A 25625-nucleotide genomic window follows, 5' to 3' on the forward strand; every position below is an offset into this window, starting at 1 on the left:
TCAGAATGGGCCTCAGTCGCCGGTCTTCTTTGGAGCCAGAAGAGACGTGCTCCAAAACCCCTTGGTGAAAGGGGGGTAGACCGGGAGAATCGCTTGGTTTGTGAGAAGCTGAGTGACCTCTGACAGTAGTGCCCGACGCTGGGGGCCGCTCTGGCGGCACTACCGTGGACCTCTGAATCGTGCAGGCGCCACGAGGGTGGCTGGTAAATTCCAGCCTGTAACCCCCACTGACCACTGACAATACCCAGGCGCCCGGTGAGATGGCATGCCATCTCTGGGCGTAATGCACAGCGGCCGCCCACAGGGGAATCCCTGTGGAAGTCCAAGGCCTGCCGGCATGGACTGTCGACCGCCCGTGCCCTCAGGACCGATCTGGTTTGCCACCCTTAGAAGAACGGCTCTTCTTAGGGGCTTGCCATCGATCCAGCACTACTCTTGCGCTTCCCAGTCTTTTTGGGAGGTGCTGGAGTAGCCTCGGCTCGGTGTAGTCTGTGGTGCGGCCCTGCTGAAGCCGGAGCTGGCGCTGAAGAACGCTTAGAAGACTTTTTCTTCTTGTGCTTCTTCTTCGCCTTACTGCCCTTCGCTTTGTGCAGGGCAGCCTCTGACTTCTTCAGAGTGCTCTCATTGGTGGCCTTCTTTGCCCGGTCCTCTACCGTGGCGCAAAAGGCCTGTCCAAAGAGTAGCCCCTGTCCCTCCGAGTCTGACTTCTTCATTGCTTCAGCAAAGTCAGAGCCATAAGTTGACTGGAGGGACAGACAGGCATTCTCCCGGCGGCGAGATGACATCCTATGGGCTAGGCCCATAGAACTCTCGTTGAGGTTAGCTGTTAGCACCGCTAACAGATTAACCTCATGGAAGAGTTCCGACGTTGCCCGTGGTCGTTCGCTACCTTCCTACCGAGGTGCTCGGCAAGCGTGGTAGCGACGCTAGAGACTCTGATAGCGGCGTGCTCGCTTATCGATGAGCTTTAGCTCCTCCTCCCACTGGGGGAGAACGACCCGTCGCGCCTTAGCCGCTAGCGGCAGGCGCTTGGCAACGCCTGGATCCATGTCAGGGACCCTGAGGTAGGTTTCAGTAGTCCTCCTGCGAAACACGCAGTGGAAGCGTGCAAGCACGCAGCGGCGTCGAAGCTCCAGCGAGCCTGACAGCCCTCTGAAACCTACCCTTGAGGTCCGCCGGGAATGCAAGTGCGGGCGACCCTTGTGAGGACGCAGCTAGCTGGGCATCCTACTGAGAAGATGCCCTGGTCCTCCTGAATGGACTCCTCCTGAGAACAAGCCAGGCCCAAACCTTGGGCCACACGGCTCATCACCTCAGCGGTGTCCGCAGGCAGACCATTGCTAGCGAGTTCCTCACGGGAAGCGGGGAAGGATACCTGAAGCTACCTGCACAGCCTCATCAGACTGTGAGTCGCTACTGGTTTCATCTTCCGACTCCTTTCCTCGCCTTCAGACTCTGACTCACTCTCTGATGAGGAAGAGATCTGACGACGGGCATCTGAAGGTGGACAAGGAGGTGTCGCCACCGTGTGGCTAGCCAACTGAACACCAGCAGAAGAGGGAGTACTCCCGCCAGACCCGAGATGCTAGCCATAGCACCCGGGATCCGCCGACGCTCTCGCTGCTGTCGCCTAGCCATAGCAGCGCGCGGCCTACCCTGAGCTGTATCAGGGTTAGCCACTCGCCGCCCAGCCTGGGTAACAGCTGGTGGTACTGCTTGCCCATCGCTAGGCGGCGCTTGCCACGGTGCTAGACCGTGGAAGAAACCACCCTGCGGCGGGTACCACGGGGCATACCCTGTCGGTAGCTGACCCTGAAAGGATCCGCCACCAGGGAAACCCCATGGAACGGCAGTACCAGCACCGCCTCCCCCCCCCTGTTGCCACAGAGACTGTGGCAACCAGGACGAGTACTGCGGTACCTGCGTGGTTGTAGCGTAGGTGCCCGGTAGGGCTCCCGGCTGCGTACCACTGTACCCATGCCTCACAGCGTTCCCTGCTAGAGGATCAAGCCGTGTGTATGGGTACCCCGCTATACTGGCTGTCCCTTGGCTAGAAGGAGCTTGCCTAGTATCACGGGTAGCTGAGCGTGTATACCCCCGATCAGTCACCTCGCTACCTGAAGAGGCAGTATCAATCAATGGAGCCATGCTCCGCTGAATAGATAGTGATCGATCATAAGAGGGTAATTGACCCATTGACTGTAATGGATCACCCACGCTCTGCTGGCTCTCGAGGACATAAGTGGGTTGTTGATCAGCCAGGCTGTTCAAACTACCTACCCTAACCTCTTGAGCCTCGCCCAAGGTCGCTGTGTGTGGCGGACCACTCACGGCAGCTATGGGCGCGTGCATAGTGGCTACCACTGAAGTCGAGCCGTAGCTCGTCTCGGGAGCTGCCACCGTTTGCACTTGGGTCGCTGTCCCGTGAGAGACTGCGAGCCCAACCCCGTATAGCCGCTAGCCAGTCCCGGAGGACAGCCGGCAGCCATTCCAAGGCCCAAGGTATCGCTCGGCGGTCCCGCCATGGAACGCTGCCGTGTGACAACCCCAGTTGGTTCTGCTAAGACTACACCCGAAGCGTTAGCCCCGGTATCGTCTCTGCTAAACCCATGCACGTTTTCATTCGACCCTTGCGGGAACGAAAGCGTGCTGCGTGTCGTGGATCAACCCAGGCAAGCCCGGGTACCACTGGCACGCTGCGTGCTACAGACCGGCGAGGCAAGCCCGGAGGTCCGTTCGCACGCTGTATGCTAGGATTCAGCCCAGGCAAGCCCGGGGTACCCTTGGCATACTGTCCGGCGCCGGCTACTTCCGCGGGTGCTAGACCCGCTCGTTCGCCAGCAATAGACGGGTGTCCACCTGCAAGAAACCTCGCTAGAGATCTCACTGGTAGACTGGTACTCGCCTGTTAGGGCAAGTACCGCCCTGCTGCCTGCTACTAGCTTAGACGGTTTGTCAGTGCTTTCGCTGGCTGCTAGGCCTTCGGGCTCGCTAGCAGTCCCAGGAGGGTCCGCCTGCTTGCCCGGGACCGGAGCCCCAGAGGTTACCTTAGCGTGGCCCTTGCCGGCCGCGCTAGTACCTACCATATCAACCTTACCTGTAGCCTTCTGTTTCTTGGTCTTCGTTTTCTGTCTGTGTCGCAGGTCCCAAACGAGCGCTACTTTCTAAATCTTCGAAGTGTATGTCCGATAAGCCTATGCAAAAAGAAGCACACTTATTAAATTTAGAGCAATCCCTGTGGGTGTAGCAGAGTGGATGCGGGTCCCACTCTGCCACAAGGGAAGGGCATGATTGACAAGGCCTGGACATTGTAGTAATCGGGAGCGATAGCACTACCCCCCTAACACAAGCTCAAGCCCAATAAGCAGACCCACACGCACAGTGGCTGTCGCATGAGATGTAGTGGTATGATATAAAAATATATGTACAAAGGGATGAAAAACTGAAAACCTTTTGCTATAGATTTGTCAGGCTGGTCCTTCGAAACCCACGAACTCTTAGCAGTAACTCGTCATCAGACGCCAGCATACTGAAAGATATAACGATAGAGCACACCATAAACATAGCGATAATCACTCACCATACATGTATACACAGTACTGTACAAACATCTATTGTAACTTACTAGTCTGCTATAGTTGTTTTACGTGAGAACAAAAATGAAATTGCGTCCTATGGGCGGCCATTTTGAAAACGCGTGTCCCGTATACGAACGGAAACACTCATACAAGCTAAGTTTTTGGATCGTTTTTGTCAATTTTCTAGCCGAAAAATGTCGTCAAAACTATCTCCCTAGCGTACTATACTGGTTGGTTTTTACCTCAGGTGTAACAAACAAACTGTATATCTCGGCCTTTGGTTCGTAATGATACTTAGCGCTGGCAAAGAAAAATCCACACGCTATCTCATCTAGAAACCAAGGAGGATAAGGATGATTATCGTGTGTGACGCCACCGGATGGGTGAGTCCACTCGGGGGATCGGGTTTTTTTTGTTATGTATTCATTTATGTGGGACAAAATGACTATTGGTTTTTTCCGCATCTCGGGATCGATGCAAGAAGTATCTTAATCAACATCGGAAACGGTAAGATCGACCGGTGTACTGAGTCAGTGAATATTAGGCAAAAAAATTTTTTTTTAAAAACCAAGATGAACTTTTTAAACTTCACTATGACTGTTACAATCATCATGTAACCTTGGGTGAAATGAAGGATGTGATAATTGTGATTGAATTTTGAACTGATAGAATTTAGAAACGATACATTTTTGTTCAAAGTCAAGACTCCAGAGAAATCAATTTTCAACAAAATGAAGAATGGTTCTGCAAAAAATAACAAAACTGGTGCATGCGCTGACTGAAAATGTGTACATGTACATGTAATTCATAATTCCATTGATGTAAATTCATGTTCAATTACTGGTGTTCAAAGTTATTTTGTTGAACCATAACCATAACCGTGCCCATGGGTTTTTGGCTATCGGAAGGGAAAGAAAAACGAAAAAGGAGAAAAGATGAATAAAGAAGTCACTTTGTACCCCCGGGATTCGAACATGGGCCTTGTTGGTTGCCATCATAAGCTTGCATTGCCGATTTGTGGCCAGCTTTTTTACGTCATAAATGTGATTTTCAGAACAAAACAAAGTTTGTCTGATGGAATAAAAGGTGTATGCAAAAGTTTTATTTGACAAATACATGTAAAATACCAATAATTATAAATTGAGTGGTGTACAAACATCAAACAAACATCACAGCTGCTGGAAAGCTAAATTTGGTGATGTTTGTTTGATGTTAAATTGTAGACCTTGAATTCATTGAATGTAGTGCCGTACTAATGCTGTTACTTTGCTATTCGCGTAGGGAGGTCAATATTGTCAATCCTAAACTTGCTCACGACTGCACTGTGTTTTACATGATATTTTACACCACTGAATCATTTTGTACAATTCAAGATACATGCAAGATACATGAACCGGTACCGGTACGTAATGATAACTTATTTATCCTTACATTGCAACCATTGCAATACTTCAAGATTCTGGATGTGCACGGGAAATGTGCAAAAAATCAAATTTCTTGCGCTTTCACTTTTGAAATTATCCTAATGAAATCAAATTGAAAGGCAGAGCAGGTGGTTACTGATGTGCATTCTCTAAATTCAGTAAATTTCCATCGTCAACCGCGTAATAACCGTGTAATTGAATGGGATTATTTTGAAATTTTAAAACGCTTTAAATATCACAAACAAATAGGCCTATGTTAATATTATAAATACAAGCCAAAACCGTTGGGGTTCGATAATGAACCCCACAAAACTAGCCGAGTATATGGAAAATGCCATACGGCCGGGCGGTTTCACAAGTTGCCGGCTCTATCATGCCACTCGCCGCCTGAGACAGAAATAGAAAGACTAAAGGCACGCGGTGATTGGTTGCTGACCTCGCGCAGTAATGCGAACTAGTCTTTTTATCTCTGTCTTTCATTGTTATTATAGCAATCATGAACCTTGTTTCATGGACAACCAGGGACAACGTCAAACTGGAAGTAATTACATGTAAGGTTGATATGAAAGTTTTATTCTCAGTTGATGGGCACCATACCATAAGCCAGTTTGGTGTTTGTGTGGAGGGAGCGGAACCAAATTTGCTACATGTATGGTGAAGAGACTATCTCATCCCAGTCAGCATTATAGCATTTAAAAATGAATACAAATGAGTGTGCGATGAGGGAAACTCCACTAAAAACATAGCTTAAAATTATAGTTGTTTTGTAAGGAATGCAGAACAGTTTTTGTCAACATCAATTTTGTATTGGGACTGACGGTCTACAGTCACTCTACATTCACATTGAATGATCGTAGTAAATTTTTCCAGATCCAGTATCGTATGATCACTAACACTATAGAGAAAATATTTAATTCTCGATCATGAGAGCCAACTTCTGTACGCACAGTTATTTACGCTGCGCATTTACCGTATTTAACTCACGCAAAGACCGGGCGCTTACGCAGCTTTTGAGAATTGGCCAATCACACGGTCGTTGCTAGACAAGGTCAAGCAGGTCACGCGATCGTGGTATTCTATGAAAAGTACGCTGACGCAGAAGGTACACCCTCTCATGATCGAGAATTTGTTATTTCGGCTATGTCTAACATGTACATCATTACACCTTTAAGGCGTTCTCAGGAGGATATCAACCAAATACATGAGCATGATTAGTCCGAATAATCAGACCCAGAACAAAATATTAATTTCTGACATGATCGTACTGGGTCTGAACTGTTTCCATATGAAATCTTGATGGCAAATTGGACAATAGAAGCACATGGTTCTACGTGACAGCTTTTTAATCCCTATTCAGGTTAACAACTGTGAAGCTGCCAGAATGATTCGGAATTAGCTGAGCAGTCAATATGATCGATACTCTAATTGGGCGCATGAATAGTGGTGGCGCTCTATATTTTCCTGTTAATTTTGTTTTCACACAGGCTGTGTTTAACTGGAAGCGCTTGAGATGCATGGCAAAGTGCTGCGTGCTTTTGCAATCAAATTTAGATTAAAAGTGCTATAATTTGTGCTTGAATATCATGATATACATGTACCAAGTATGTGCTTCATTGGTTGCTGCTTATGATTCCTCAATCGTGATGTGTATGTGTGTTACCGGTGTGATAAACGAGGTATTAAAATTTGGCAACCTCCAGAAGAAACTGTTCATCGAGCAACCTGCTAAAACATGAAAATTTTTTCCATCACCATGTCCATATGAAATGGTAAGTTACTCATTCGAGAAGTCTAGGCAAGCCCAAGAATAACTTGAGAACTCTATAATTTGGTTCACCTCAGGTTGTGACGTGTACATGTGATGTGTGTATTTTGATTTTTCAATTAGGTCTTCATTTTTCATACTTCTGAGGGTTAAGGAGGGAACATCCCCCCTCAGACATAGTAGGCCTACAAGGAACTTATACGATGTCCTCATTCACAAACTGATACTATCTGTCCATCGTATAAGACTGTTACCGCACGGTAGCTGGTTGAAGGAATATTACACGGTCAAGAATAGGCTCCATCATTTTTTTAAGACTTAAGACTGTCCTTTTTCATATAACGCAGACAAAGTAGGGCCAAGCTACCTAGAAATGGTCAAATTTTGGCAAGAAATATCTCTGTGTAATCCTATGTAAGTCCCATATCACATCGTTATCGGCGATCGTAAAATAATCGACCGGAAATGGGGGATCATTAAAACGTCAACAAATTTCAAAGCACAGAAAGTAGTAAACTTAATGGCGAGCGGTCCGAATTTTGAGCCATACAAGTTTACGTGGTGAACTACCTCAGACACCCCCTTGCGTTACGGTCAAACAAATGACCATTTTTCGCTTCTGCTTTCGACATTTCCCAATTTTTGTTTAACACAATTATACGCCTACAGTAAGGCCCTTCACAATTAATTCTTAGTTTCCTGTTTCATGGTTGAAAACCAGGGATGAGGCGACTTTTAATTATTATCTTTTATTTTCTTTATTTTAAAATAAGTGGTCGCAACCTACATCAAGCCATTTTGACAAGGAGCATGAATTAATTATTTTACTACTATGTTTGATTTTATACATAAGTAATGGTACAATTAGGTTTATGTTTATTCATCATTATAGATGATATGATCAAATTCAGAAAGTAGCAAATGGTAGTCATTAAAAGTTATTTTTAAAGAGAAAATCCAAAATATAAATAAAATAATTAAATATTTTGCAATTCTCTACTTTGGACGCGGGCGGGAAACAGGAAACTAAGAATCAATTGTAATTGGCCTAATAGGGAAAACTTGTCCACGAAATTTGCGCAAAAGGCTTCATGGACAGCTCATTTCACAAATGTTTGGGCTTTTTCAAACTAAAATTTTACACCCTAATATTGTCAAAATGGTCCACCAAATCGCTTCAATTAGGTCTTCATTTTGCAAAAGTTTCTTACCTCAGACACCCCTGCTAAGGTCAAACAAATGACTATTTTTTGCTTCTGCTTTCGACATTCCCTATTTTTTGTTTAACATGTTTAACATATATCATTTTATTTGCCAGTAAAAAACACATATACCGTAACCACTGGGTATAAGCCCACCTTCGCTATAAGCCCACCCCTATTTTTCAAAACATTCTGGGAACAAGGGTGCACTCGGGTATAGGCCCAGTTGTAAAGGAAGATTTTATTTCAAACTCAAATCGTGACCCGCAGGTCAAATTGCTAGAATTGTACATTAAACACACCCAAACAGACACAATGCAATTTAATCAGCGCCAATATTGCAACATTGAAACAAACAACTATACAAACATCCAATTCAACCTAACCACATCCCCCCAAGTAGGCAATGAGGATAAGGTGCCTTGCCCAAGGACACAACACGTTGGCACGAGCGGGGCTCGAACTCACAACCTGTAAAGTTCACAACACTTTTAAAAGCATGTATAAAAAATATCAGTTGATCATTAACATTCCATACTTATAATTTAAAAAAATTGACACAGATGATAGAAAATATTGGTACATTAACACCAGGCATACGAAATGGGGATGATTGTTCTTATTTTTAAATTCAAGTACTAGCCCCTCCCCGGTTATAAGCCCACCCCCATTTTTGAAGTGAAATCAGCTATCTAGGGGGTGGGCTTATACCCGAGTGGTTACGGTACATCAAAAATATTGCACAATATCAAAATTACACACAAATATATAAATTACACATGCAAAGATATAAAATGTAAGGTCATAAAGCAAGACATTGAATTGACCCATGTTGGAGAAAATAGAGAGATGGCATGTCGGCACACAGACGGCTCATCGGCAATCATTGACTCTTACACCCCCCTAATGAAAAAGGTCTGGCGACGCCCCTGACTGTGTCTGCACTATAGACGAATCCATCGAACCAAGTGATGGTCAGAATTCAGTCAGCCATTACTGGGACCCGTCTGAACCAAACTGGCGTTGTTACTGCACAATTGGGTGGATTAAATCCGCTTAAAAATCAATGTTGAATTATTGTATTGTGTAGTACACTTTCATCCTTCTTTTGTCTACGTGTAAGTTGTAACACGGGGTTTAATATCCCTGCCAAGGCCACATCATTTCACATTTTAGGTGGGATAGACCTAAGGGGGGCCCAGCTATGGCTGCCATTGAGGTTTAGGAATGCGTGAAAATGGATTCGTCTACATGAAAACATTTATACAATTTTATTAAATTTCTGTTGAATGAGGAAAAGGGTAAAAATCTATACTATTAATTTAAAAGTTAAGCCTATAAAAGGAAACAATTTAGGTCTGTATCGAATCAAAATCAAAATATTTTCAAATTACATACTAGTACCTTCAAATCTTCTGAAAGCCACACTGCACAAACGTACCATTTGCTGAAATTTTCGTCTCAGCTATTTGTTACCATTACTAGTGCATCTTGAGGTTGATGTTGCTATGCTTGTGCGTAATATGCACAAGCAATGAACCATATTTAAACTAAGCAGGTCACCATTGGTGGAGCCACCAAATAATTATTTGTATTTATTTATTTGTCTATCTATCTATCTATCTATCTATATTTATCTGAACATGCTTTAAGGGGGTACTACACCCCTGGCCAATTTTGTGCCTATATTTGCATTTTTCTCAAAAATTATAGCACATTGGTGACAGGTAAGATATGTATATTATAGGGGCAAGGACTACAACTACTGTACTGAAAATTCAGCAACTCAAAGCAAGTAGTTATTGATTTATTGATCAAATATTGGTTTTCCTCATTTTTACTGTAACTCCAGAACTGTTGTCTGTGCTGAAATAAAATTTCCAGTGCAGTAGTTGTAGTCCTTGCCCCAATAATATACATATCTTACTTTGTCCCTAATGCGCTATAATTTTTGAGAAAAATGCAAAAATAAGCACAAAATTGGGCAGGGGTGTAGTACCCCCTTAATAGCTAGAATTTATTTATTTATCTATTTAGTAATATATTCATCTATATTAGCTGAGAGATCATGATGAATTGTTCGTCACTGAAAAATATCAATTATTGGCAAGTTCCTCTTTATAGATTTGAAAAGTGCTGGTGTATCAACTTGGGTCTATACCAATTTTATGTGCACATGCCTTATTGTTTCAAATACACATGTACACACGTCATTGATTTTGAATAGCTTAGTGACTGCAGCACTACAATTTTTGGTTCTTTTTAAATTTAATTGTATGAATCATTACGCATATTTATAACGCCAGATTTCTTTCTTTTTTGTCTTTTGTGTGTTTAGTGGAGAGATGATGCATGTGACCAAAGTGAGGCTTATTAAACGGTTAGTGTATATCCTGGAGTGGCATATTATTGGACATGTCCCAACTATAGCCCTGGACCCAGTGCTGTGACCTGTACCCACTGGAAGTAGCACTCAGAAGTGGCGCCTCTCGGCTGCTTTGCGACCTCGTAATCCGACAGCGACAGTGGCGTGCGATGGGGGCAGAGGGGCCATGTTCCTGGGCGCAACCTTTAGGGGCACCGAATTGCCCAATTCAGCACCGATTCTGCGCCCTCTTAGCGATGAAAGTCAAAATTTTTGTGTGCTTCGCGTGCAATTTAGCACAAGATCATTTGAAAGATCAGTTTAAGACCGATATTAAACTTCCTTATAACCAAAATTAAGGCCCTATTTGTGCCAATTCTTTTTTGCACACTTCTTTCAAGGGTTGGGGAGGGGTCCCATTATGTATCCTTAGCCCTGGGTGCCACAACCCCTAGCTATGCCACTGTAATCCAAGGAACTGAGCCAGTTCTAATCCCAACATAAAGAAGGTCTTCACCAGTGCAACTTGAGCTGAAATTTTATAGACACAAGACAGGTAATTGTTTGGTTTATGATGAAATTCAAGATGGAATTCCTATGAGAGTGGCAGTGGATATCAAGTCATCTGTACGGTCTCACTATTAAAGAGACCTACAAAAAACTCTGGTGTACAGGTGTGCCCAACCCAGATTATATGTTTGCAGCATGTCACTTAGAAACTGATTTTTTCAAAAACTGTACACATTTACTTTGACTAAAGTTCATAGATAAAATAAGGCAGAGTAAAAAACAAACATGTTTAGTGTCCCCTCCCGCTTCCTTTGTTGAAGATTCTTAAATTTTCTTTTTATTTATTATTATTATTTCAGGAATTTACTGAGCGCATTTCCTAGAAGTTCTATAGCCTTACAATGTATAAGAAGCACTTCAGGTGCTTAAAGGAAAGTTTTGTGATCAGTATAGGGGCCTATTTAAACCTACCAGAAAAATAAAATATAACAGGCCTCCTCCTTTTTTTGCCATGCAAAAGCAGACCAACTAAGGTTTTTCCACCATTAAAAAAAAAGCCCCTCCTCCTTCCTAATTTTTCAAAAACCTGGATGCTAAACATGTTTTTATTTTATTCAGCTTAACTATCATTAAAGGATGTCTCCGGCAATCTCAACATTATGCCTTATATGATAGAAAAATAATCAAGCACAAATCACATGGTTTTATCTGAAACAAACTCGTATTTACTATAAAAACAAATTAATACAGCTGTCTCTCAACTTGTGATATTCAAAATTCCCAGGCGCCGAAATTGCCAGGTGCAATGACGTCCCAGTAATACAATGAAGGCTTGAGCACAGGTAACCATGACGTCATTGCACTAGACAATTTTGAAGCAGGAGTTTTGAATATCGCGTGTTGAGTGCCGACTGTTTTTATCTGTTTTTATGGTCAATATGGGTTTGGTTTAAATAAAACCATGTGATTCGTGCTTGATAATTATTTTTCTAACATACAAGGCATGTTGTGATTGCCGGAGACACCCTTTAACAATAACAAGTCTCCAATTATCGATGCCATGGAATTGGGGATGATGCCAAGAATTGGGAAATCTGTTTGGTAAACTGCCATTAAAACGTTTTGCTATTTTAAGTGTTATTCCTTGCGTATAGGCACACGACGCTAAGCGTGTTTATAGGACCTTGTACAAAATAATACCCACTGGAAGGTAGCAGGGACGGTCAATAAGTTCGTAGAACAAGGTACTTGAAAGAGTACTAACCAAATTCTTTCTATCTCATTCTTGAACATGGTCACTCTACATACCTTAATGCACCTGTCTCAATTTTTCCTGAAACCTTCTATGTCAACAAAATGGAAGTCTTTCGATTGCTCCCTGAGCCACTCTTCAGTGAAGGCTCATCAGCATAAATTTTGAACCTTGGATGATCTTCAAGGATGCTCATTCCATCCTTGAACTCGAAGGACAATTTCGTTACTGTTGAATATCAAGGACTTCATTACCATTTACAGCAACTGTACATTATTAAATTTCAAATGGGTTTCACATCCGTCTGGAGCAAATTACATGATGACCCTGTGTTCACTTCTGGTAGTACCTGTGAATTCAAGGAGGTAGTCTTCTTCTGCAGGGTGTCCTAACCATATACAGTTATGCAAAAATCGAATATTTTTACAATAATGTTTTGAAGGAACAAGCTTTCAAATGATACCAAATTCATTACCATGCAACAAATTAGCATACCTTTTTCTACAAACTTTTTGAACATCCCCTTGTGGAGTAGTATTTTTATGCTTAATTTTTATTTTGCATTGTAGTCAGGCCCGGTAGTCGGGATCGAGTTTAAATTCTCAAGACGTCTGCGAATTTGCTCACTGTGATATGCCCTCCAAGCCAGAGTCCCAAGCTCTCTTTTTCAGTAAATTAGCGGTGACATTCTTTGCAACACATAAAGTATTCTGTTGATATTAAATTTTATTAACAGTTCAGTAAACTAACTTGATGAGTCAGAAGTGTCTTTTAAGGTGGTATTTGAGGCATTTTGGAAGTACTCTATTCATGTTTTAAAGCAGATTAATTGAGCAGGGCAAAGAATACTGATCAACATGCCTTCAAAGCTAATCGGACATACAGTTTTCATAATACAAATATTTTAAATTTCTTTGTATTGTATTGTTTTTATCAATAATCAATATGAGCAATAGGCAAAATATTTAATTGTGGGGCAAGGGCAAGGGTGTGACCCCCCCCCCCCCAACTCAAAGAAAAAGAAAAGGAAATATTCCTTGTTCTTAGTAGGGTTTCAATATGCACACATTTGGTCAAAACATTGATTTTGGTATAAAATAGTGAAATTGCGAATTTTTGCAAAATTAAATGAGCCTAATTTGTATCAAAGTTTTTCCTGTGTAATTAATGATAACAATAATAATATGCTTCATTTAGCAAAACATAATATATTTTTAATTCCAAAAAAATTAGTTGTGTATTTTTCCGGAACTGGGTATAAGTCAAACAATAATAAATCACTGCACTGGTAAACTATTTAACTATATAAATTATTTAATTATTTATTGGTGATATTTGGTGAGTGTGTTTTAAAGTGGGTGTTGCAGGTGTGTAAATGTGAGTGACAGTTTGTATGAGCGAGCAAGGAAGGTTATTTGCATTTGAAGTGTCTTTGTTTAAAATATTGTCAATTTATATTTATTTGCCATTCATTATTTAGCTTATGTATTTTTATATGTGCAATGTATGTAAATCAGCCTTTGGCTGCGAAGTGCATTTTTCTAATAAACCTTGAGTAATATAAACAATGCAACCTATTTTGTTTATACCTATTTGTATTATTGATGTTTTGTATATTATTTATGTTTATATTGTTATGCAAAATTAGAAAAAATAAACATGTTTCACATCCCCTCCAGCTTCCTTTTTTGAGGTTTCTTCAATTATATTTTTAATTTTTTGAAATTCAGTTATCCTTTTCAAAAAATATGTCTAGGAAGTTGAGATGCTTTCTATATATAGCCTTGTTAATATACAAGAAACACTTTTGGAAGGTGTCGTGAATTGTGATCATTAGAGGGGCCTACTGGCCTACCTCTCAGAACTACAAATAAAAAAAAGCCTCCTCCTTTTTCCAGGCATTGTAGGCCTATACGCTAAAACAGCTTCAAAGGGCTGTGCAATAATTATGAGCCCTGGGGAGGGTAAAATTGGGGGGGCAAGAAATTTTTGGCGAGCCGAGAGGGGGCAAGCGATTTAGGCACATTCATGGGGCGCCTTTTAAATAAAACGATTTAAAAAGGCTTAGGAAAACAGTACGGAAACGCTTTAATATGCAAATTTTCCTGCTCGCTGCGCTCGCAACATATATCTAGACCATTAAAAGGTTTGCAAATTGGGATCCCAAAATTTGGCATGTGTAAGGGGGGGCAAATAATTTTTGGCGAGCTGTTCGAAAATTTTACCCCCCCCCGGGCTCATAATTATTGCCCTATTAATGCCCTAAGTAGGGTGTTTACACTGATTTTACGATAAAAAATTGAAAATAAAAAAGCCCCTCTTCCTCCTTTTATTGAAACATGTTTTTTTATATTTTACTTAGCATTAAAGAAGATCAATCTATAATTGTTCTAAATAACATCTTTTAAATCCAGTTATTGGCTCAATCAAATTGGAAATGAGTTTGCTTTTAGAATAAGGCTCTTAACAATTGATTTTGAGTTTACTGTTTCCCTCCTGCATCCAAAATTGAGAATTGAAAAATTTGATTATTCGGTTTTTATTTGACATTTTCTTTATTAAATGACATTTTAATTAATTTGCTTCTTCCTTACTTTGATTATCCTAACTATATATCTGCTGAACAAAGACCACCCCTGCATTATTATATGGGCAATGCATAAAATCAACCATAACTGCAATATAATTAAATCCGCAGTGCCAAATTGTACTGTTGATATTGTCCTGCGATTGCTCATTTCAAAATAAAGAAATAAGTAATTAACAAACAAAAGTTACCTCGTGCCTTTTTAAAATCTTAAGGGGTACTACACCCCTGGCCAATTTTGTGCCTATTTTTGCATTTTTCTCAAAAATTATAGCGTATTGGTGACAGGTAAGATATGTATATTATAGGGGCAAAGACTACAACTACTGCACTGAAAATTCAGCAACTCAAGGCAAGTAGTTATTGATTTATTGATCAAATATTGGTTTTCCCTCATTTTTGACTGTAACTCCACAACTGTTGTCTGTGCTGAAATAAAATTTCCAGTCCAGTAGTTGTAGTCCTTGCCCCTATAATATACATATCTTACTTGTGGTCAGTGTAGTACCCCCTTAAACAGTAAATTAATCTCAAACCAATCAAGCCCATGAGTGGCAAGTTGGTGGCCTATAACTCAATACTGAAACATGGAAGTATAGTTTGCATAAATTACAGAATGTGTATCAAACTGCAAATGGGATTTGCAGACTAAAGAGGATGAAGGACTTGGGGAGTTATTCATAGCTATTCATCCCTAGGAGTTAGAATGTGCATTTAACCATAGGCCTTCTGATTTAACACTATATGAGCCAAAATGGACTCTTTGCAATGCTCAATAACGTCCATTTAATAAATAGGCATATAGCCAAAGTTGAACTCAAGGCGGAGAGTATGGGATTTTTACCCAACAGACTCAAAGATCATTTTATGTGTGTACAAGCATATTGGGGTCAAGAACTGTGTACTGACAGATGAGCATGTCTGTTAGCTAACATGATTTGTGGTGTATTAATTATTGTTTTGACAGGCCTGCTTGCCCAGGTCCAAGGATGTCTGTGTTAAATTTGTCATTTTTGTATCATTAATTATATGATTTGAGAAAATTTCTGTGTAGAAATAGTGGAAGGCTGTTGTGTTGCATGTGGGATCTGTAACCATGGTAACGGTGATGATAGAAAATACACACATTGGAGTAAATCAATTAGACATGAAATTGTAGGAGTTTAAAATGTTTTTGTATTACCCAGCAATATTAGTCTAAACATTTCTATAAAGAAAATTGTATATCTTTACACAAAATATTAGGAGCTGTGCAAGAATTAAAAGGCCTGGGACAGTGTAAAATGGGGGGGGATGCGGGGAAAATGTTTTCCCAAACCGAAATGGGGGGGCGTGTACGGTGGTAAGAACCTACTTTTGGTAAGCCGAATGAGGAGGGAGAAGCAATTTTGACACACTTTCATGGGGCACCTATAAAATAAAAATGCTCTAAAAAGGCCTATGAAAACGGTACAGAAACACTTACTAAAGTAATAAAGGCTGAGTTTTCAAAAAAAATGGGCTCTATAGGGGCTTTTTTTTTTTAATCGAAAAAAGGTGTAAATACCCATATCTGGCCTTATATTTAGCGTATGACATAATGCCTGAAAAATAAAAGCGCTTTTATTTTTTATTCTGGAATAAGCCCTCATCTAAGGGCTGTGCAATAATTATGAGCCCTGGGGGCAGTAGCGGGGGGCCTTAGTTGTCAGCAAAATCACCCAATTTTTGGACACGTTATAGAGTAAAGTATATAAAGAGAAAATATAGATGGGAACAGTAGCGTATCTATGGGGGGGCAGGGAGGGGCAACATGCCCTGGCGCCACCCTTAGGGGCACCAAATTGACCAATTCAGCATCGATTCTGCGCCTCCAAAATAGCGATGAAAGTCTAAATTTATTAAAACATTTATTGCACAAGAGCAATTAAAAGAACATTTTAAGACCGATATTCAACTTCTAGTAACCAAAATTAATTAGTGGTAGGTCTTATTTGACCAAAATTTCAAGGCGCTCTGCGCGAAAGTGTTTCAAGAATTGTGGGCGCCATTAGGCCTATGTATCCTTATAGTCCTGGGCACCACGACCCCTAGACGCCACTGCCCGCATCTAAACATATTCTCGGGGCGCCAATTTTGTTTCTTGTACCGGGTGCTACCATGCTAGCAACCCTAGTTACGCAACTGGGTGGGAAAAGCAAACAAACAAAGGCAAGGGACCATCTTGGATTAAAATTCGTTAAATTAGATTCTAATCTGTACGGACGCAGTGTGGACGCAGGTCCAGCGGTCAAGTGCGCCTTTAGTTGGGTAAAATCTCCAAACGGCTCGCCAAAATAGCTTGCCCCCCTCTCGGCCCGCCAAAAATCGCCCTTCCTCTCGGCCTGCCCAAAATTCTTTGCCCCTCCCCCCCTTGTGCATGCCAAATTTTTAGGATCCCAATTTACAAACCTTAAATGGTCTAGATACATGTTATGAAAGCAAGCGAGAAGAAAAAAGCATACTTTTAAGCGCTCCGTGCTGTTTTCTGAAGCCTTTTTAGAGCGTTTTATTTACAATGCCCCATTAATGTATGCCAAAAATCGCTTGCCCCACCTCCTCTCAGCTTGCCAAAAATTGCTTGCCCCACCCCTTTTGGCCCGCCAAAATTTCTTCCCCGGCTCATATATTGCACAGCTCCTTTCAGGGCTGGATTTACCATTTGGCCACATGGGCCCGGGCCCAGGGCCCCGAAAATTGGCCTGTGCATCTTCCATTTTAGCCAAAAACACCATGTTTTAGGGGACAAAATCTGAACCCCCGTGAGTCCCTACAGAGCCCAACTAGTCCAGAAACCATAATTTAACGTGATTTAACGAATTTTAATCCAAGATGGTCCCTTAATTTTGATTTCTTTTCTACTTCTGTTGATTTTCCTTCCCATCTATATTTTTACTTTATACTTTACTCTATAACATATCCAAAATTTGGGCGATTCTGCTGACAACTAAGGGGTGCGTTTGACCTCTGAACCCTTTATATGCCTCCATACAGAGCACGTATAGACCAGAAAGCATAATTTAACGAATTTTAATCCAAGATGGTCCCTTCAGTTTGATTTCTTTTGTACTTATCCAAAATGTGGGCCATTCTGCTGACATCTAAGGGGTGCGTTTGACCTATGAAACCCCGTGAGTCCCTACAGAGCGCAACTAGACCAGAAACCATAATTAAACGTGATTTAACGAATTTTAATCCAAGATGGTCCCTTCAGTTTGATTTCTTCTGTACTTCTGTTGATTTTCACTCCCATCTATATTTTTACTTTATAGTTTACTCTATAACATATCCAACATTTTGGCGATTCTGCTGACAACTAAGGGGTGCGTTTGACCTCTGAACCCCCGTGAGTCCCTAAAGATCGTAACTAGACCAGAAACCATAATTAACGTGATTTGACGAATTTTAATCCAAGATGGTTCCTTCAGTTTGATTTCTTCTGTACTTCTGTTGATTTTCCCTCCCATCTATATTTTTACTTTATAGTTTACTCTATAACATATCCAAAATTTGGGCGATTCTGCTGACAATTAAAGGGTGCGTTTGACCTCTGAACCCCCGTGAGTCCCTACAGAACGCCACTAGACCAGAAACCATAATTTAACGTGATTCGACGAAATTTAATCCAAGATGGTCCCTTCAGTTTGATTTCTTCTGTACTTTTGTTGATTTTCCTTCCTATCTATATTTTTACTTTATAACATATCCAACCTTTGGGCGATTCTGCTGACAACTAAGGGGTGCGTTTGACCTCTGATCCCTTATGCCTCCATACAGAGCACGTATAGACCAGAAACCATAATTTAACAATTTTAATCCAAGATGGTCCCTTCATTTTGATTTCTTTTGTACTTCCGTTGATTTTCCTTCCTATCTATATTTTTACCTTATACTTTACTCTATAACATATCCAAAATTTGGGCCATTCTGCTGACAACTAAGGGGTGCGTTTGACCTCTGAACCCTTATGCCTCCATACAGAGCACATATAGACCAGAAACCATAATTCAACTAATTTTAATCCAAGATGGTCCCTTCATTTTGATTTCTTTTGTACTTCCGCTGAATTTCCATCCCATCTATATTTTTTCTTTAGAGTTTACTCTATAACATATCCAAAATGTGGGCCATTCTGCTGACAACTAAGGGGCGGACTTGACCTCTGAACCCTCGTCAGTCCCTGCAGAGCGCATCTAGACCAGAAACCATAATTTAACGTGATTTAACGAATTTTAATCCAAGATGGTCCCTTCATTTTGATTTCTTTTCTACTTCCGTTGATTTTCCTTCCTATCTATATTTTTACCTTATACTTTACTCTATAACATATCCAAAATTTGGGCCATTCTGCTGACAACTAAGGGGTGCGTTTGACCTCTGAACCCTCGTCAGTCCCTGCAGAGCGCATCTAGACCATAAACCATAATTTAACGTGATTTAACGAATTTTAATCCAAGATGGTCCCTTCATTTTGATTTCTTTTCTACTTCCGTTGATTTTCCTTCCTATCTATATTTTTACCTTATACTTTACTCTATAACATATCCAAAATTTGGGCCATTTTAATGACAACTAAGGGGTGCGTTTGACCTCTGAACCCTTATGCCTCCATACAGAGCACGTATAGACCAGAAACCATAATTCAACTAATTTTAATCCAAGATGGTCCCTTCATTTTGATTTCTTTTGTACTTCCGCTGATTTTCCCTCCCATCTATATTTTTTCTTTAGAGTTTACTCTATAACATATCCAAAATGTGGGCTATTCTGCTGACAACTAAGGGGCGGACTTGACCTCTGAACCCTCGTCAGTCCCTGCAGAGCGCATCTAGACCAGAAACCATAATTTAACGTGATTTAACTAATTTTAATCCAAGATGGTCCCTTCATTTTGATTTCTTTTGTACTTCCGTTGATTTTCCTTCCTATCTATATTTTTACCTTATACTTTACTCTATAACATATCCAAAATTTGGGCCATTCTGCTGACAACTAAGGGGTGCGTTTGACCTCTGAACCCTTATGCCTCCATACAGAGCACGTATAGACCAGAAACCATAATTCAACGAATTTTAATCCAAGATGGTCCCTTCATTTTGATTTCTTTTGTACTTCCGCTGATTTTCCCTCCCATCTTTTTTTTTTCTTTAGAGTTTATTCTATAACATATCCAAAATGTGGGCTCATTCTGCTGACACGACGGGCGGACTTGACCTCTGAACCCTCGTCAGTCCCTGCAGAGCGCATCTAGACCAGAAACCATAATTTAACGTGATTTAACTAATTTTAATCCAAGATGGTCCCTTCATTTTGATTTCTTTTGTACTTCCGTTGATTTTCCTTCCTATCTATATTTTTACCTTATACTTTACTCTATAACATATCCAAAATTTGGGCCATTCTGCTGACAACTAAGGGTGCGTTTGACCTCTGAACCCTTATGCCTCCATACAGAGCACGATAGACCAGAAACCATAATTCAAATCTAATTTTAATCCAAGATGGTCCCTTCATTTTGATTTCTTATGTACTTCCGTTGATTTTCCCTCCCATCTTTTTTTTTTTTTTTTTTAGAGTTTATTCTATAACATATCCAAAATGTGGGCCATTCTGCTGACAACTAAGGGGCGGACTTGACCTCTGAACCCTCGTCAGTCCCTGCAGAGCGCATCTAGACCAGAAACCATAATTTAACGTGATTTAACGAATTTTAATCCAAGATGGTCCCTTCATTTTGATTTCTTTTCTACTTCCGTTGATTTTCCTTCCTATCTATATTTTTACCTTATACTTTACTCTATAACATATCCAAAATTTGGGCCATTCTGCTGACAACTAAGGGGTGCGTTTGACCTCTGAACCCTTATGCCTCCATCAGAGGATGATTTAAGCACTTCCCAGCAAGTCTTGCGGTTAGCACAGCTGTGTGAGTGAACATGACACCACTGCTCGCCCACGGCATACACACGTGCATGGTTAAATTTGAATTTGGACAGATATATTTACAATAAAAACACCTTCTAAAAGTTGGTCGATTTCACATTTTATGTTATCTACAGAAGGTGTGAATTATCCTTCATGCATACATCACTTTAGATCTGAAATCGACTAAGTAATAATGACACACGGGCAATTCTAAAACAACATCTTTTGCACAGAGTTCAATGGGATTTGAAAAGTAAAGTTGCAGTTGAAACTCTAGTGATAACACTTTTACAGTGCATGATGGGGCTTCCTTAAATCATCCTCTGTGCCTCCATACAGAGCACGTATAGACCAGAAACCATAATTCAAATCTAATTTTAATCCAAGATGGTCCCTTCATTTTGATTTCCTTTGTACTTCCGCTAGATTTTCCCTCCCATCTATATTTTTTCTTTAGAGTTAACTCTATAACATATCCAAAATGTGGGCCATTCTGCTGACATCTAAGGGGCGGATTTCACCTCTGAACCCTCGTGAGTCCCTACAGAGCGCATCTAGACCAGAAACCATAATTTAACGTGATTTAACGAATTTTAATCCAAGATGGTCCCTTCATTTTGATTTCTTTTGTATTTTCGTTGATTTTTCTTCCTATCTATACTGCTACCTTATACTTTACTCTATAACATATCCCAAATTTGGGCCATTCTGCTGACATCTAAGGGGCGGATTTCACCTCTGAACCCTCGTGTGTCCATACAGAGCACGCAAAGACCAGAAACCATAATTCAACGAGTTTTAATCCAAGATAGTCCATTCATTTTGATTTCTTTTGTACTTCCGTTGATTTTCCTTCCTATCTATATTTTTACCTTATACTATACTCTATAACATATCCAAAATTTGGGCCATTCTGCTGACATCTAAGGGGCGGATTTCACCTCTGAACCCTCGTGAGTCCCTACAGAGCGCATCTAGACCAGAAACCATAATTTAACGTGATTTAACGAATTTTAATCCAAGATGGTCCCTTCATTTTGATTTCTTTTGTACTTCCGCTTGAGTTTCCTTCCTATCTATATTTTTACCTTATACTTTACTCTATAACATATCCAAAATTTGGGCCATTCTGCTGACAACTAGGGGTGCGTTTGACCTCTGAACCCTTATGCCTCCATACAGAGCACGTATAGACCAGAAACCATAATTCAACGAATTTTAATCCAAGATGGTCCCTTCATTTTGATTTCTTATGTACTTCCGTTGATTTTCCCTCCCATCTTTTTTTTTTTTTCTTTAGAGTTTATTCTATAACATATCCAAAATGTGGGCCATTCTGCTGACAACTAAGGGGCGGACTTGACCTCTGAACCCTCGTCAGTCCCTGCAGAGCGCATCTAGACCAGAAACCATAATTTAACGTGATTTAACAAATTTTAATCCAAGATGGTCCCTTCATTTTGATTTCTTTTCTACTTCCGTTGATTTTCCTTCCTATCTATATTTTTACCTTATACTTTACTCTATAACATATCCAAAATTTGGGCCATTCTGCTGACAACTAAGGGGTGCGTTTGACCTCTGAACCCTTATGCCTCCATCAGAGGATGATTTAAGCACTTCCCAGCAAGTCTTGCGGTTAGCACAGCTGTGGGGGTGAACATGACACCACTGCCCGCCCACGGCATACACACGTGCATGGTTAAATTTGAATTTGGACAGATATATTTACAATAAAAACACCTTCTAAAAGTTGGTCGATTTCACATTTTATGTTATCTACAGAAGGTGTGAATTATCCTTCATGCATACATCACTTTAGATCTGAAATCGACTAAGTAATAATGACACACGGGCAATTCTAAAACAACATCTTTTGCACAGAGTTCAATGGGATTTGAAAAGTAAAGTTGCAGTTGAAACTCTAGTGATAACACTTTTACAGTGCATGATGGGGCTTCCTTAAATCATCCTCTGTGCCTCCATACAGAGCACGTATAGACCAGAAACCATAATTCAACGAATTTTAATCCAAGATGGTCCCTTCATTTTGATTTCTTTTGTACTTCCGTTGATTTTCCCTCCCATCTATATTTTTTCTTTAGAGTTAACTCTATAACATATCCAAAATGTGGGCCATTCTGCTGACAACTAAGGGGCGCATTTCACCTCTGAACCCTCGTGAGTCCCTACAGAGCGCATCTAGACCAGAAACCATAATTTAACGTGATTTAACGAATTTTAATCCAAGATGGTCCCTTCATTTTGATTTCTTTTGTATTTTCGTTGATTTTTCTTCCTATCTATATTTTTACCTTATACTTTACTCTATAACATATCCCAAATTTGGGCCATTCTGCTGACATCTAAGGGGCGCATTTGACCTCTGAACCCTCGTGTGTCCATACAGAGCACGCAAAGACCAGAAACCATAATTCAAATCTAATTTTAATCCAAGATGGTCCCTTCATTTTGATTTCTTTTGTACTTCCGTTGATTTTCCTTCCTATCTATATTTTTACCTTATACTATACTCTATAACATATCCAAAATTTGGGCCATTCTGCTGACATCTAAGGGGCGGATTTCACCTCTGAACCCTCGTGAGTCCCTACAGAGCGCATCTAGACCAGAAACCATAATTTAACGTGATTTAACTAATTTTAATCCAAGATGGTCCCTTCATTTTGATTTCTTTTGTATTTTCGTTGATTTTTCTTCCTATCTATATTTTTACCTTATACTTTACTCTATAACATATCCCAAATTTGGGCCATTCTGCTGACATCTAAGGGGCGCATTTGACCTCTGAACCCTCGTGTGTCCATACAGAGCGCGCAAAGACCAGAAACCATAATTCAACGAAAGATAACGGAAGACGGCGCATCATTTTGATTTCTTTTGTACTTCCGTTGATTTTCCTTCCTATCTATATTTTTACCTTATACTATACTCTATAACATATCCAAAATTTGGGCCATTCTGCTGACATCTAAGGGCGGATTTCACCTCTGAACCCTCGTGAGTCCCTACAGAGCGCATCTAGACCAGAAACCATAATTTAACGTGATTTAACGAATTTTAATCCAAGATGGTCCCTTCATTTTGATTTCTTTTGTATTTTCGTTGATTTTTCTTCCTATCTATATTTTTACCTTATACTTTACTCTATAACATATCCCAAATTTGGGCCATTCTGCTGACATCTAAGGGCGCATTTGACCTCTGAACCCTCGTGTGTCCATACAGAGCACGCAAAAGACCAGAAACCATAATTCAACTAATTTTAATCCAAGATGGTCCCTTCATTTTGATTTCTTTTGTACTTCCGTTGATTTTCCTTCCTATCTATATTTTTACCTTATACTATACTCTATAACATATCCAAAATTTGGGCCATTCTGCTGACATCTAAGGGCGGATTTCACCTCTGAACCCTCGTGAGTCCCTACAGAGCGCATCTAGACCAGAAACCATAATTTAACGTGATTTAACGAATTTTAATCCAAGATGGTCCCTTCATTTTGATTTCTTTTGTATTTTCGTTGATTTTTCTTCCTATCTATATTTTTACCTTATACTTTACTCTATAACATATCCCAAATTTGGGCCATTCTGCTGACATCTAAGGGGCGGATTTGACCTCTGAACCCTCGTGTGTCCATACAGAGCACGCATAAAGACCAGAAACCATAATTCAACAATTTTAATCCAAGATGGTCCCTTCATTTTGATTTCTTTTGTACTTCCGTTGATTTTCCTTCCTATCTATATTTTTACCTTATACTATACTCTATAACATATCCAAAATTTGGGCCATTCTGCTGACATCTAAGGGGCGGATTTCACCTCTGAACCCTCGTGAGTCCCTACAGAGCGCATCTAGACCAGAAACCATAATTTAACGTGATTTAACGAATTTTAATCCAAGATGGTCCCTTCATTTTGATTTCTTTTGTATTTTCGTTGATTTTTCTTCCTATCTATATTTTTACCTTATACTTTACTCTATAACATATCCCAAATTTGGGCCATTCTGCTGACATCTAAGGGGCGGATTTGACCTCTGAACCCTCGTGTGTCCATACAGAGCACAAAAGACCAGAAACCATAATTCAACTAATTTTAATCCAAGATGGTCCTTCATTTTGATTTCTTTTGTACTTCCGTTGATTTTCCTTCCTATCTATATTTTTACCTTATACTATACTCTATAACATATCCAAAATTTGGGCCATTCTGCTGACATCTAAGGGGCGGATTTCACCTCTGAACCCTCGTGAGTCCCTACAGAGCGCATCTAGACCAGAAACCATAATTTAACGTGATTTAACGAATTTTAATCCAAGATGGTCCCTTCATTTTGATTTCTTTTGTATTTTCGTTGATTTTTCTTCCTATCTATATTTTTACCTTATACTTTACTCTATAACATATCCCAAATTTGGGCCATTCTGCTGACATCTAAGGGGCGCATTTGACCTCTGAACCCTCGTGTGTCCATACAGAGCACGCAAAGACCAGAAACCATAATTCAAATCTAATTTTAATCCAAGATGGTCCCTTCATTTTGATTTCTTTTGTACTTCCGTTGATTTTCCTTCCTATCTATATTTTTACCTTATACTATACTCTATAACATATCCAAAATTTGGGCCATTCTGCTGACATCTAAGGGGCGGATTTCACCTCTGAACCCTCGTGAGTCCCTACAGAGCGCATCTAGACCAGAAACCATAATTTAACGTGATTTAACGCAATTTTAATCCAAGATGGTCCCTTCATTTTGATTTCTTTTGTATTTTCGTTGATTTTTCTTCCTATCTATATTTTTACCTTATACTTTACTCTATAACATATCCCAAATTTGGGCCATTCTGCTGACATCTAAGGGCGCATTTGACCTCTGAACCCTCGTGTGTCCATACAGAGCACGCATAAAGACCAGAAACCATAATTCAACAATTTTAATCCAAGATGGTCCCTTCATTTTGATTTC

At 40.4% G+C, this 25625-nt stretch overlaps 1 protein-coding gene across 1 annotated transcript in view; it reads right to left on the reverse strand.

Annotated features, from left to right (window-relative positions):
• Nucleotides 1-25625, reverse strand: part of LOC140158546 (NADH dehydrogenase [ubiquinone] flavoprotein 1, mitochondrial-like) — a 54076-nt gene that overhangs the window by 13880 nt on the left and 14571 nt on the right. The gene's annotated exons all lie outside the window — the stretch shown is intronic.

Source organism: Amphiura filiformis, chromosome 8 (genome assembly GCF_039555335.1).
Source record: "Amphiura filiformis chromosome 8, Afil_fr2py, whole genome shotgun sequence".
Taxonomy (NCBI): domain Eukaryota; kingdom Metazoa; phylum Echinodermata; class Ophiuroidea; order Amphilepidida; family Amphiuridae; genus Amphiura; species Amphiura filiformis.